General features: G+C 37.6%; 1 non-coding gene across 1 annotated transcript; it reads right to left on the bottom strand.

Moving 5' to 3' along the window:
* Positions 1–9,374: 9,374 nt before the first annotated feature.
* Positions 9,375–9,481, bottom strand: LOC127903612 (small nucleolar RNA R71). The gene has a single exon (XR_008056321.1). It is a non-coding gene; the product is annotated as a small nucleolar RNA R71 (small nucleolar RNA).
* Between the last annotated feature and the right edge of the window lie 3,152 nt (positions 9,482–12,633).

Here is a 12,633-nt window from a genome sequence, read left to right as displayed (position 1 = left end):
CATGAACCTTTGATACAGAGCGTGTAAATAAGTTTATAGGAGACTTTTATTTATTTTTACTAAAATTAATATATAGTACTTAGTTCTTTAATGTCTTCATAATAGTTAATAACCCTCATGCTAATATAATTTTATAGTATTATCCTTTTGGAAAAGCATTGGAAATAATTGAAATGTAATGGCATTTATACAAATGCAAAATAAAAAGAATACAATATTAATCAAATAAATCACTATACTATTAATTACTTTCTAGTTCAACCTGAGGCTTTGTTGAGAATAGTTTGTAAATTTATGCCGACTAGAAAATAAGATCTCTATTCTAATATATAAGGAAATATATCTATTTCTACTCATAAATATGGGAGAAAATATTAAATTGAGTCCCCAAATAGAGACTTGAACCACAAATCTCATCTTTATTGAGAGCTTTTTTTTTTTCTTTTTTTTTTGGGTACCAATTAACCAAAGGCTTGAGTCGCATTTTAGATATTTCATTCTCAAAGTACCGTGAAAATCGAATGGACACATTAACCCATTAATCTCAGTTCTAAATTAATTTTTAAAAATTTAAAAAAAAAAAGCGTCGGGAAAGAATTGAGGTGTAAAATATTTTAGAAAATCAAAACAGGAAAAAGAAAAGCAATTACTTTTTCAACAATAAGTTTCAAATCTTCTAAAAGTGCAAGTGATATGATCATGAGTGAGTCAAAAGTATGTTAGCACCTTTTCTACCAATATATACAGAGTCAAAAGTCACAAGTGGAAATTAACTTTATGGGTTCCATATTTCTAAGCTCATTGTGGGGGGGGGGGGGGGGAGGGGGATTACAATTGCTTAGTTGCTAGATGAATAATTAATTTTATTAATCCGAAGGTCAATTGGATCCGCAACATTGCTCAGTCAAAATCTAGAAGCTTAAAAGTCAGCAGGGAAAGAACAGACGCACGTTATAATATTCCATGAATTTTAAAAACTAATGCAATTATTTAATGTGTGTTTATAATCTAAACAGCTAATTCACCGACAATTGTAATACGGTATTGATGCTTAATTAGTAATTAATCTCACAATTCTCAAGTGGTACGGAACCTTGCTTTGAGATGAGTCAATCAAAAATTCTTATTTTATAAATTTGAAATTATTATTCTTCATGTATACTGTAACATTCTATTTGGAACCCTAAACCACTAAAGAAATGAAGCACTGCAGTTGGAAAATTGAAACAACCCAAGCTCGTTGATTATCCCAAAATATAAAATAACGACACAACCGATTAAAAATATGTTGAATTTGTCTTAATTAAGCAAACTGGGATATGATATGAAATTGAATTATTTAATAAACCCTAATCCAATGTTCAAGCAAAAATGATTGGACTGATAACATGGGTTTCGTATTACATTACATGAAGAAATTAAATATAATCATGCAAATCCCATGTGACGCTTTCATTGGCTAAAATTGCTTTTGGGTCTCATAATAGATTGACTTCTTCATTAATTTATCATATTTAAACACTTATATTAAAAGCACTTGTACAAGAAGTTTAAATAATTAATTTGAAATGCACTATCGACTTATATACACACATGTTTTTGGTTACTTTTCTACGTAACAATACAGAATATATATACACACAAACATTAGAAATATACAAATATGTCAATTGTAACAGTTGTGAAAGCAGACCAAAGTGTCAATTAGCTCTCTTAAGATTTAAGAATGGTTAGTGGGCGTCGCATGCATGTGCTTGCATGTACTAGTTTTGGAAGCTTACAAAAGGTCTTTATTTGCTTAATTTACAAGCAAAATAATTAGTTTTGAGAAGTAGATTCCCAAATTTTTATCATTTCTTCTTTTTTTCCTCTCTCTTATCCGTCTTCATTGATGTGTTGTACTCAAATAACAAATAGCAATCAAGTTAGATTTGGCTTATAATTAATGTAAAATAACTTTATCAGTAGTTAATTAAAACAATCCGAAAATACATTTTTCCTTTTTTAAAGATATTTAAAAATAGAAGTAAGAGTTAGTATAAGTCGTGTTCTGTTATTAATAAAATTTTAGATATTTTTATGTTTAATTACCAATTGGTCATTTGAGTTGTATCCTATATTAACTAGAAAAATGAAGTTAATGGTGTGTGTAGTAATTCTCTAGTAGGGTTGGCAATGAGATGGGATGTGATAGAATTTATCAATCATAGTCTCGTCCCGTATATGCAAGTGGGATTAAAAAACGTCTCACTTCCGTCTCTATATTTTTTTTTTTGATAAAAATATGTTCTGATCTCGTCCTAAAAGCAGGATCTCATCCCAATTGAAAAAATTCTCATTCTTAGGCCGCAATGAGACATGATGGGACGAAATTTGCCAATTCCACTCCCATCCCGTATATGCAAGTGAGATAAAAAAAATGTCACACTCCCATCCCTAAATTTTTTTATAAGACAAAAATATGTCTCAATATCGTCCCAAATGGAATGGGATCCCGCAGAATCTCATCTCATCGGGTAAAATTGTCATCTCTATTCTCTAGTGTGGGTGTTCTCTTTTTTTTTTTTATACGGACATACTTTTAAACTGTATGCTTTAGTAGAGTCAGATTTTATTATTATCAAATTACGAAATAACTCTATTAAGTTCATCAACATGTCCGCATTAAAAAAATTGAGAGTGTCCGTACATTAAAATGATTATATATCTATATTGTAGAATTTTACGATGTAAAAACATCAGTGGCTTGCATGATCTGACCTCTGCACTCTTATTGATCAATATATATATACACGTAAGAATTACCCTAGTTCACAAGGAAAGGAAATCCTATCAAACTAGGAAACATATAACACGTAACTTGCTATATATATATATATACACGTATACACGTGAGTTAACACCCCCCCTCAAGTTGGAGCATGGAGATCACAAATGCCCAACTTGCGAAGAAGAAACTCGAACTCTTTGCTGCCAAGTGCCTTTGTGAAGATATCAGCTAGCTGAATATGAGTAGACACATAGGCAGGCCGTATGTTGCTTCGTTGAATTTCGTCTCGGACAAAATGATAGTCAACTTCGATGTGCTTGGTCTGTTCATGAAACACGGGATTGGCAGCTAGATGAAGAGCAGCCTGGCTGTCACAATACATGTGCATGGGTCGTGAGTGATCAACTCCGAGAGACATCAACAACCCTTTGAGCCACTTGAGCTCACATGTAATTGTTGCCATGGCATGATACTCGGCCTCAGCAGAGGATCGCGCAACAGTGTGTTGTTTCTTAGATTTCCAGGATATAGGAGAGGATCCAAGCATGACAAACCACCCAGATAAAGAACGCCGAGATAAGGGGCAGCTTGCCCAATCAGAATCACACCACCCATAGAGTTGCAAATCACAATCTAAGCTTAAAAACACACCTTGACCAGGGTTACCTTTCAGATAGCGAACTACCCGCAAAGTTGAGTCCCAATGTCGCTCCCGCGGGTGCTGCATAAATTGAGAAAGCAGATGAACCGAATAAGACAACTCTGGCCTTGTAGCGGAAAGATAAATTAATCTACCAACGAGTCGTCTATATGTCGCAGGATCAGAAAAATAAAGGCCTTCGGCCAAAGCTAGCTGATGATTCGGTTCCAAGGGAAATGGGGCTGGTTTTGCACCAAGTAATCCAGCCTCAGAGATAATATCTAACGCATACTTCCGCTGAGACAGGAAGATTCCTGTCGGATTTCTTGCAACTTCAATACCCAAAAAATATTTCAATGGACTCAGATCTTTCATATAAAAACAATCACTCAAATACATTTTGAATACTCGAATAGTTTCGCTGTTGTTTTCCGAAACAATTATGTCGTCAACATACACAAGCACAAGTAGATGTATGTTATCCAGATGCAAGGTAAAAAGAGAATAATCCAAGCTCGATTGAGCAAAGCTGTAAGTCTTCAAAATTGCTGCCAACTTTGCAAACCAACAACAAGGAGCTTGCTTTAATCCATATAATGACTTTCTTAGACTACAAACCATTCCAGATTCGTTTGAGGTGAAACCAGGCGGTAAGCGCATGTAAACTTCTTCATTAAGCTCACTGTGTAAGAAAGCATTGTGAACATCCATCTGATGAAGCCCCAATTCTTAGCCGCAACAACAGCCAAAAAAGTTTGAACTGTAACAAGTTTTGCAACAGCAGCAAATGTCTCTGTGTAATCAATTCCTTCAACTTGCTTGTTCCCAAGGATCACCAAGCGAGTTTTGAATCTTTCAATTGTACCGTTGGCATTGTCCTTAATCCGGTACACCCACTTACAGCCTATAGCACGCTTTCCAGGTGGTAGAGACACAACAGTCCATGTGTTATTATTTTCCAGTGCCTGCAATTCAGAATACATGGCCTCACGCCATTTAGGATCTCTTATGGCTTCAGCAAAAGAGGCAGGCTCAACTCTTGTAGTAATCGCTACTAGAAAAGCACAATGTCGAACAGAAAAATTATTACAATTAACATAATCAAGTATGGGATAAGGACTACCTGCAGGAAGTGATTGAGTGTGTGAGCATGAAGAGGGCCGCGAAGAGGGACTCAAATGCTAAACAGTATGTAAGACATAATCTTTTTAACTTAATCGATTATTGCCGCTGTCTAAGATGGCGCCCCAACGCCGGTTGTTGTTGCAATGATGTCTCAATAGCTTCAATGCCCCCCCTGTCATCAGAAGCATGCTTATCAAAAGTAGGAGAAGCGGGTACTGGTGATGGAGTATTAAGAACATCGCATGTATCCTGTGAATCTGGTAAGACAACAGGAGCGCTTAAATCATGTGATAAATCCTCAGCTAAAACCGGTTCATTACGCTTAGGTGCAAGCATGACAGTAGTAGTTGGTTCGGTTAGAGCCTTGTAGGGAAAGTCATGCTCAACGAACGTTACATCCCGGGAAGTAAAGAATGACGCACTCTCCAAATCATATAAATACCATCCCTTTTTACCAAAGGGATAGCCTATGAATATACAGCGACGACTTCGACTAGCGAATTTATCACCGCGATGACCATGGTTGTAGGCATAAGCGAGGCAACCAAATGACCGAATATTTGCATAAGATGGTGCCTTGCCAAATAGTCGTTCATAAGGAGTCTGGCCGTCAAGAAGAACAGAAGGTGTTCGATTGATCAAGTAGCAAGCAGTTAAGACACACTCACCCCAGAATTCAATGGGTAAGAAAGCCTGAAAGCGCAGAGCGCGAGCAACATTGAGAATATGCTGATGCTTGCGTTCAACTCGACCATTCTGTTGAGAAGTACCCACACAAGATGTTTGATGATGAATGCCATGCTCAGCAAAGAAATCAGATAAGTGTATAAACTCTGTCCCATTGTCTGTCCGTATGATTTTAACAAGTTTATGGAATTGTCTAGAGACCATACTCAAAAAATTGCGTAATACACGCCCAACCTCATTCTTCACGATTAGCAGATATGTCCAAACACCGCGAGAAAAATCATCAACAATAGTCAAGAAATAATGAGCACCACAAGAACTAGCTGTGCGATAAAGTCCCCACAAGTCACAATGAATCAATTTAAAAATATCTGAAGCTTTGTTATGGCTTAAAACAAATTTGTCATGATGCTATTTTGCTCGAAAGCATACATCACAATTCTGAAAACTAGACAGACAAGAAGCCGAATCAATAAATGGAAGCAGCTGAACAACTTTAGAGGAAGGATGCCCCAACCTTCGATGCCATAAATCACAAGCTCGGTTGGCAACACTAGATAGACCGGAGGCCGAACCAATGTCCCAAAAATAATAGAGTCCCTCTCGCTGCTCACCCGCTCCAATCAGCATCCTCGTAATGCGGTCCTGTATCACACATAATTGATCATAAAATTGGATAAAACAATTGACATCTCGAATCAGTTGCGATACAGAAATTAAATTGCAAGTTAAACTTGGCATAAATAAAACATTATTTAGTCGTAGGTGGCTCGCAAGCACAACTGTTCCTTTTGTATTTGCTATTGTCACATTTCCATCAGGTAGCCGAATAGAACAGGGAATAACATATATACTGTCGCATAAGATTTTTCTGTTTCCTGTCATGTGATGTGAGGCCCCAGTATCAAGAATCCACTCCATTGAATTACGCTTACCACTGATTCGTGAGTGGCTGTCTTTTTTACTGTTCAAAAGATTAAGCAATGTGTTCCACTGCTCACTGCTCAAACCGCTGAGACTGCTTGCAGCTGATTCCGTGCGTTCTCCAGATGGATTGTTAGACCCTGTCGCGACTTGAGCAACGTTGGCTCGAGCAAGACCTCCACGACCACGCCCATTGTTTCCACCATTCTGTCGTGAATTGCCGCGACCACAACCTGCATTCCTCGTGGCTTTCGGTCGTTCACCCCACCATTCGGGATACCCAATAAGCTGGAAACAAGAAGATTCTTCATGTCCAATCTTGTTGCAATGGGTACAAAGTACAGAAGTCTTATCACGGTTATCATGTGATCCTTGCGCGGCTTGAACGGCAAATGCTACAGGTTCACTTCGTTCTTCTTTAGCATATGTCATTGACTGAACCTGCTCCTCCTGAATGACTATGGCATAGCATGGTTCAACTTTGGCAGCGGCTCGGTGCTTAGAATATGGGACCGCACACCACCGTACACGGCTTCATCAAGACCCATCAAGAATTGATGCAACTTTTCTTCATCTCGTTTCTTATCCCATTCCACACCTAGATTACGCGTACAATTGCCGCATAGACAAGCAGGCGATTGCTCGTAGTTACTAAATTCTTCCCACAACATCTTGAGTTTTCCATAATAATTCAAAATAGTCATACCTTGCTGCTTGCAATTCGCCAACTCAGATTTGAGTTGCTGCACACGTGGTCCATTCCCAACAGAGAACCTTTCCTTGATATCATCCCACAACAACTTAGCAACTTCTGTATAAGTCACAGTTGATCGCAGGTTCGGTTCAATTGTATTCTGTATCCAGGAGACCAACATTGAATTCACCATCCACCAATCCTCCAAATCAGCCGAGTCATCAGCAGGAGGTTTCACGGTTCCATCAACAAAACCGAATTTCTTCTTGACGCGCAATGCAGTCCGCATAGCCCTTGCCCACTCGTCATAGTTGGTTCCTCGAAGTTGCACTTGAGTAATGATAGTTCCAGGATTATCACTGGCCGAGAGAAAGTAAGGAGACATCATTGTCTTGCCCAATCCACTTCCGCTAGCCTTTTTATCTTTTGTTTTTATTTGAGTTTGGTCTTCCATCTCGCTCTGATACCATGTAGAATTTTACGATGTAAAAACAACAGTGGCTTGCATGGTCTGACCTTTGCACTCTTATTGATCAATATATATATACACACGTAAGAATTACCCTAGTTCACAAGGAAAGAAAATCCTATCAACCTAGGAAACATATAACACGTAACTTGCTAACGTAACTTGCTATACATAAACGTAACTTGCTATAAATATATATACACGTATACACGTGAGTTAACATATATATATAGATAAATTGATTGATTGATTGTTAGAGTGCAATTTATGCACTAGTTTTGCATTATTTACTTCCCTTAATATTAATGTTTTATACTTAATAATAGTGATTTACTTGTGTTTTACTTTTGTAGGTGCAATTCTATTGATTGATGATAAAATTGAGCTATAAGATGATGTTTAAGGATGATTGTTCCCTTGGAGAAATTATGAGCGTCAGAAGAACTTTGTTGATAAGGCGTGGGTGCGTGCTGTCAACTGCGGACCTGCAGTTTTTAGTTTAACGTGTTTTGTATTTTTGGTTATTTTTGTAATTACGAATTTAATATTTCAGATATTAGGATTTTATTTTAAATAGAATTCTAAAAGAGAAGAGAGAGAGAGTATTTAAGGGAGGAATCTATTGTGAAAAAGGGGGGATTTTTGGATTGGAGAAAAAGAAAGAAACCCTAGATTTAATTTTTCTCTCCTCTCTATGAAGAACTAAACCTATTTTTCTGGTTGAAGGATAACGAAGCTTTGATTCATCACTACTGTGAGATCTTTCTTGTGCTTTAATTGTTTATTACTTTTTGGGTATTTGTTTATTCTCTGAATTAGTTTCATGATTATGTTTGTTAATTAGGTAATTGGCCACTATTTAATTATCAACTTAATCTATTGTCAATTAAAGGATTCATCGTATGAAGAATTTAATGCTTGTGACAAATAACATAGCAGAGAGTTGTGTTGTGAGAATAAACAATCTAATTTAAATGAATCATCATATGTGTTGATTAGGATTTGGGTCTCTCTGGTTTTTCAGGCCGTCAATTGATTAAATTCTATGATCGTATCTAGGGTTGTCTATTGATTAGGGAAATAACCAACGGTCGTACCTTGGTTATCGACTAGTTAAGGAGAGATTGGCTATTAGAGGGTCTCAGTAGCTATAACCGGTCTATTCATGAGTAATAATAATCTATATTTGAATCAATGATCAGTAGTCGAATCAAGCTGAGTTAATTCCTTCAACCAGAGCTTTCTCTAATTTGAATTACAACTTTAATTTGCATTCTTGTTATTTTAATTTGATTTTTATTATTGTCAACAATTCCCCCATTTTACGTTTTACGTTGCAAAAGGATTTAATTAATTACCGATCTCTGTGGACACGACCCTGCTCAATCACTATACACAATTTATTTAGAGTATGAATTTATTTTTGTTGGCTTCGACACCCATCAAATTTTGGCGCCGTTGCCGGGGATTGGTGTCATTTATTTAATCCTTTTTACGTTTTACTTGGTGTATGGTTCGTTCTTCTCGTACAGGTACACTTTCGTTTGATCCTGAAATTGAGAAGACAGCTCGCCAGCTGAGACAGCAGACGAAGCAAGCTAAACAACGATCATCGTCGCCTTTGCTTTCTGAAATAGATACAGTACCTGATTTAGTTGAATCATCTAGCGATTCAGAAGAACAAGTGATGGATAAACCTGCACCTGTAGAAAGAACTCTTAGAGAGTTAGCTGAACCAGACTTGAATCAACAACCACTCTGCATTCAATATATAGATTTGGAGGTAAATTTTGAATTAAAGTCTGGTCTTATTCATTTATTACCCAAGTTTCATGGTTTTGCAGGTGAAGATCCTCATAAACATCTTAAGGAGTTTCATGTTGTGTGCTCAAGTATGAGGCCACAAGGCGTGACTGAAGAGCAGATTAAGCTGCGTGCTTTTCCGTTCTCTGTAGATGGGCTAGCTAAAGATTGGCTATACTACTTGCCTCCTGGATCGATTACAACGTGGAATGGTTTGAAGAAGCAGTTCCTTGAGAAGTACTTTCCTGCTTCAAGAGCTGCCAACATCAGAAAAGATATTTGTGGGATCAGACAACTTCCTGGGGAGACTTTGTATGAGTATTGGGAGCGATTCAAACAATTGTGTGCCAGCTGTCCTCAGCATCAGATTTCTGATCAACTTCTTATTCAATATTTTTACGAAGGACTGTCATTGATGGATATGAGTATGATAGATGCTGCTAGTGGAGGCGTGTTGGTGAACAAGACCCCTACTCAAGCAAGGGAGTTGATCTCAAATATGGCTGCCAATGCACAACAATTTGGCAGCAGACAAGATGCCACTTCAAGAACGGTGAATGAGGTAAATATTTCTTCTGTTGAACAACGTTTAGATAAACTTACTTCTCTTGTGGAAAAGTTTGTTGTAGGTAATGTGCAACAGGTGAAGACTTGTGGCATTTGTTACAATATGGGTCATTCAACTGATATGTGTCCTACACTTCAAGAAGAACCCGCTGAATAAGCCAATGCAGTTGGAGGATTTCCAGGCATGCCTCAGAGGAGGTATGATCCTTATGCACAAACATACAATCCGGGATGGAAGGATCATCCCAACTTCAGCTATGGAGTTAGGCCGTCAGGATTCCCACAACAGTATCCACCAAGACAACCAACACCTCCACAGTCAAACTCCAAGTCAGGTATATCTCTTGAAGAAATTGTTAAATAACTTGCGACTAACACTCAACAATTTCAGCAGGCAACTACAGCAAGCATTCAGAACTTGGAGAACCAAGTGAGTCAATTGGCAACTACGATGAGCCGTCTAGAGTCTCAAGTATCTGGGAAATTGCCTTCACAATCTGAGGTGAATCCAAAGCAAAACGCCAGTGCCGTCATCCTTAGAAGTGGGAAGGAGTTGCAAGAGCCTAGTAAGAAAGTGACAGAGCATGTAGAAGATGAGCTTGAAAAGAATGAATTGATGCCTAAATCTCAGGATGCGCAACCCACAAGAGCGAAACCCCTACCTATTGTGATACCTCCTCCTTTTCCAAGCCGGTTTGCAAAATCCAAGAAGGAGGAACAAGAGAAAGACATCCTTGAGACATTTCGCAAGGTTGAGGTAAATATTCCCTTATTAGAGGCTATAAAACAAATACCTCGATACGCTAAATTTCTTAAGGAACTGTGCACCTCTAAGAGAAAATTAAGAGGAGATGAAAGAGTTCATATGGGGGAGAATGTTTCAGCAGTTCTCCAAAAGAAATTACCTCCCAAGTGCAAGGATCCAGGTATGTTTACTATCCCTTGCAAAATTAGTAGTGTTAGAGTTGAGAAGGCTATGTTAGATCTAGGAGCTTCTATTAATGTCATGCCTCGTTCTATTTATTCGTCTTTGAATATTGGTGCATTAAAAGAAACTGGCGTGATAATTCAACTAGCTGATAGGTCTAATGCATATCCTGATGGGGTATTAGAAAATGTCTTAGTACAAGTTAATGAGTTGGTTTTTCCTGCTGATTTTTATGTACTTGATATGGAAGATGATAACTCCTCTAATTCTATCCCAATTTTGCTAGGAAGACCTTTTCTTAAGACTGCTAGAACTAAAATGGATGTACATAAAGGGACTCTTACTATAGAGTTTGATGGAGAGGTTATAGAGTTCAATATGTATGATGCCATGAAATATCCCAGTGAGGAACATTCGGTATTTTCTATGGATGTTATTAACCCTATAGTGCAGGAAGTTTTTTATTTGGATGTTGAAGATTCATTGGTAGCTGCTTTAAATAACAGTTTGGGCCTCAAAGGATTGCAAAAGGATGAAAATGAGTTTGTTTTAAATTCTGTATTGCAAGAGACAATTTATGAATTAAATTCTTTGAGAACTTTAACTCATCATATGTCTAATAATGAATTACCTTCATCTAATGCAAAACTTCTTCCATCTATTTTGCAGGCACCAAAAATAGGGCTTAAACCATTGCCTAGTCATCTAAAGTACATGTTTTTAGGAGATGATGAGACACTTCCGGTGATCATCTCTTCAAAGCTTAGTACTTTGGAGGAAGAGAAACTTATTAGAGTGCTACGAGATTACAAAAAGGCTATTGGGTGGACAATTGCAGATATTAAAGGGATAAGTCCGTCCACGTGCATGCATAGAATACTGCTGGAGGAAGATGCCAAACATTCAATTCAAGCTCAACGCCGTTTGAATCCACTCATGATGGAAGTAGTGAAGAAAGAAATTCTAAAACTTCTTGATGCAGGTATAATCTATCCAATTTCGGATAGCAAATGGGTAAGTCCGGTACAAGTGGTACCAAAGAAAACTGGTATAACAATTGTTGAGAATTCTTATGGTGAGTTAGTTCCTACCCGAGTTCAGAATGGGTGGAGGGTTTGTATTGATTTTAGAAAGCTTAATTCACTCACTAGGAAGGATCATTTTCCTATTCCTTTTATTGATCAGATGCTTGAAAGGTTGGCAGGAAAATCTCACTTTTGTTGTCTTGATGGCTATTCAGGTTTTCATCAGATACCAGTTGCGCCTGAGGATCAGAAGAAGACTACCTTCACATGTCCTTTTGGAACCTTTGCGTACCGACGTATGCCATTTGGTCTTTGTAATGCTCCCGCCACTTTTCAGAGGTGCATGGTCAGTATTTTTTTAGACTATATAGAAAACACTATAGAGGTATTTATGGACGATTTTACAGTCTATGCTGATTCTTTCGATGATTGTCTCTATAATCTGAAGAAAGTGCTTGAAAAATGCATTGAAACAAACCTTGTCTTGAATTATGAAAAATGTCATTTAATGGTAGATCAAGGCATTATTTTGGGTCATGTAGTCTCTGCTAGAGGAATTGAGGCAGATAAAGCTAAAATAGATGTTATTAAATCTTTACCTTATCCCACATGTGTGCGGGAAGTTCATTCTTTCCTTGGTCATGCAGGTTTCTATAGACGATTTATCAAGGATTTTTCGAAGATAGCTCAGCCTTTATGCAAGCTTCTTCAGAAAGATGTGACGTTTGATTTTAATGAAGCATGCAAGGTAGCATTTGATAAACTTAAGGAGTTGTTGACTTCAGCTCCAATTATACAGCCACCAGACTGGAGCCTCCCTTTTGAGATAATGTGCGACGCCAGTAATTATGTTGTTGGTGCTGTTCTCGGACAAAGGGTTGGAAGAGCTGCTCATGTGATATATTACGCATCAAGAACACTTGATAGTGCTCAGTGCAATTACTCAACAACGGAAAAAGAACTTTTAGCTATTGTTTTTGCTTTAGAAAATTCCGTTCATA

Source organism: Citrus sinensis, chromosome 6 (genome assembly GCF_022201045.2).
Source record: "Citrus sinensis cultivar Valencia sweet orange chromosome 6, DVS_A1.0, whole genome shotgun sequence".
Lineage (NCBI taxonomy): Eukaryota > Viridiplantae > Streptophyta > Magnoliopsida > Sapindales > Rutaceae > Citrus > Citrus sinensis.
Note: the sequence above shows the minus strand (reverse complement) of the source record. Positions and strands in the feature narration are given on the sequence as shown.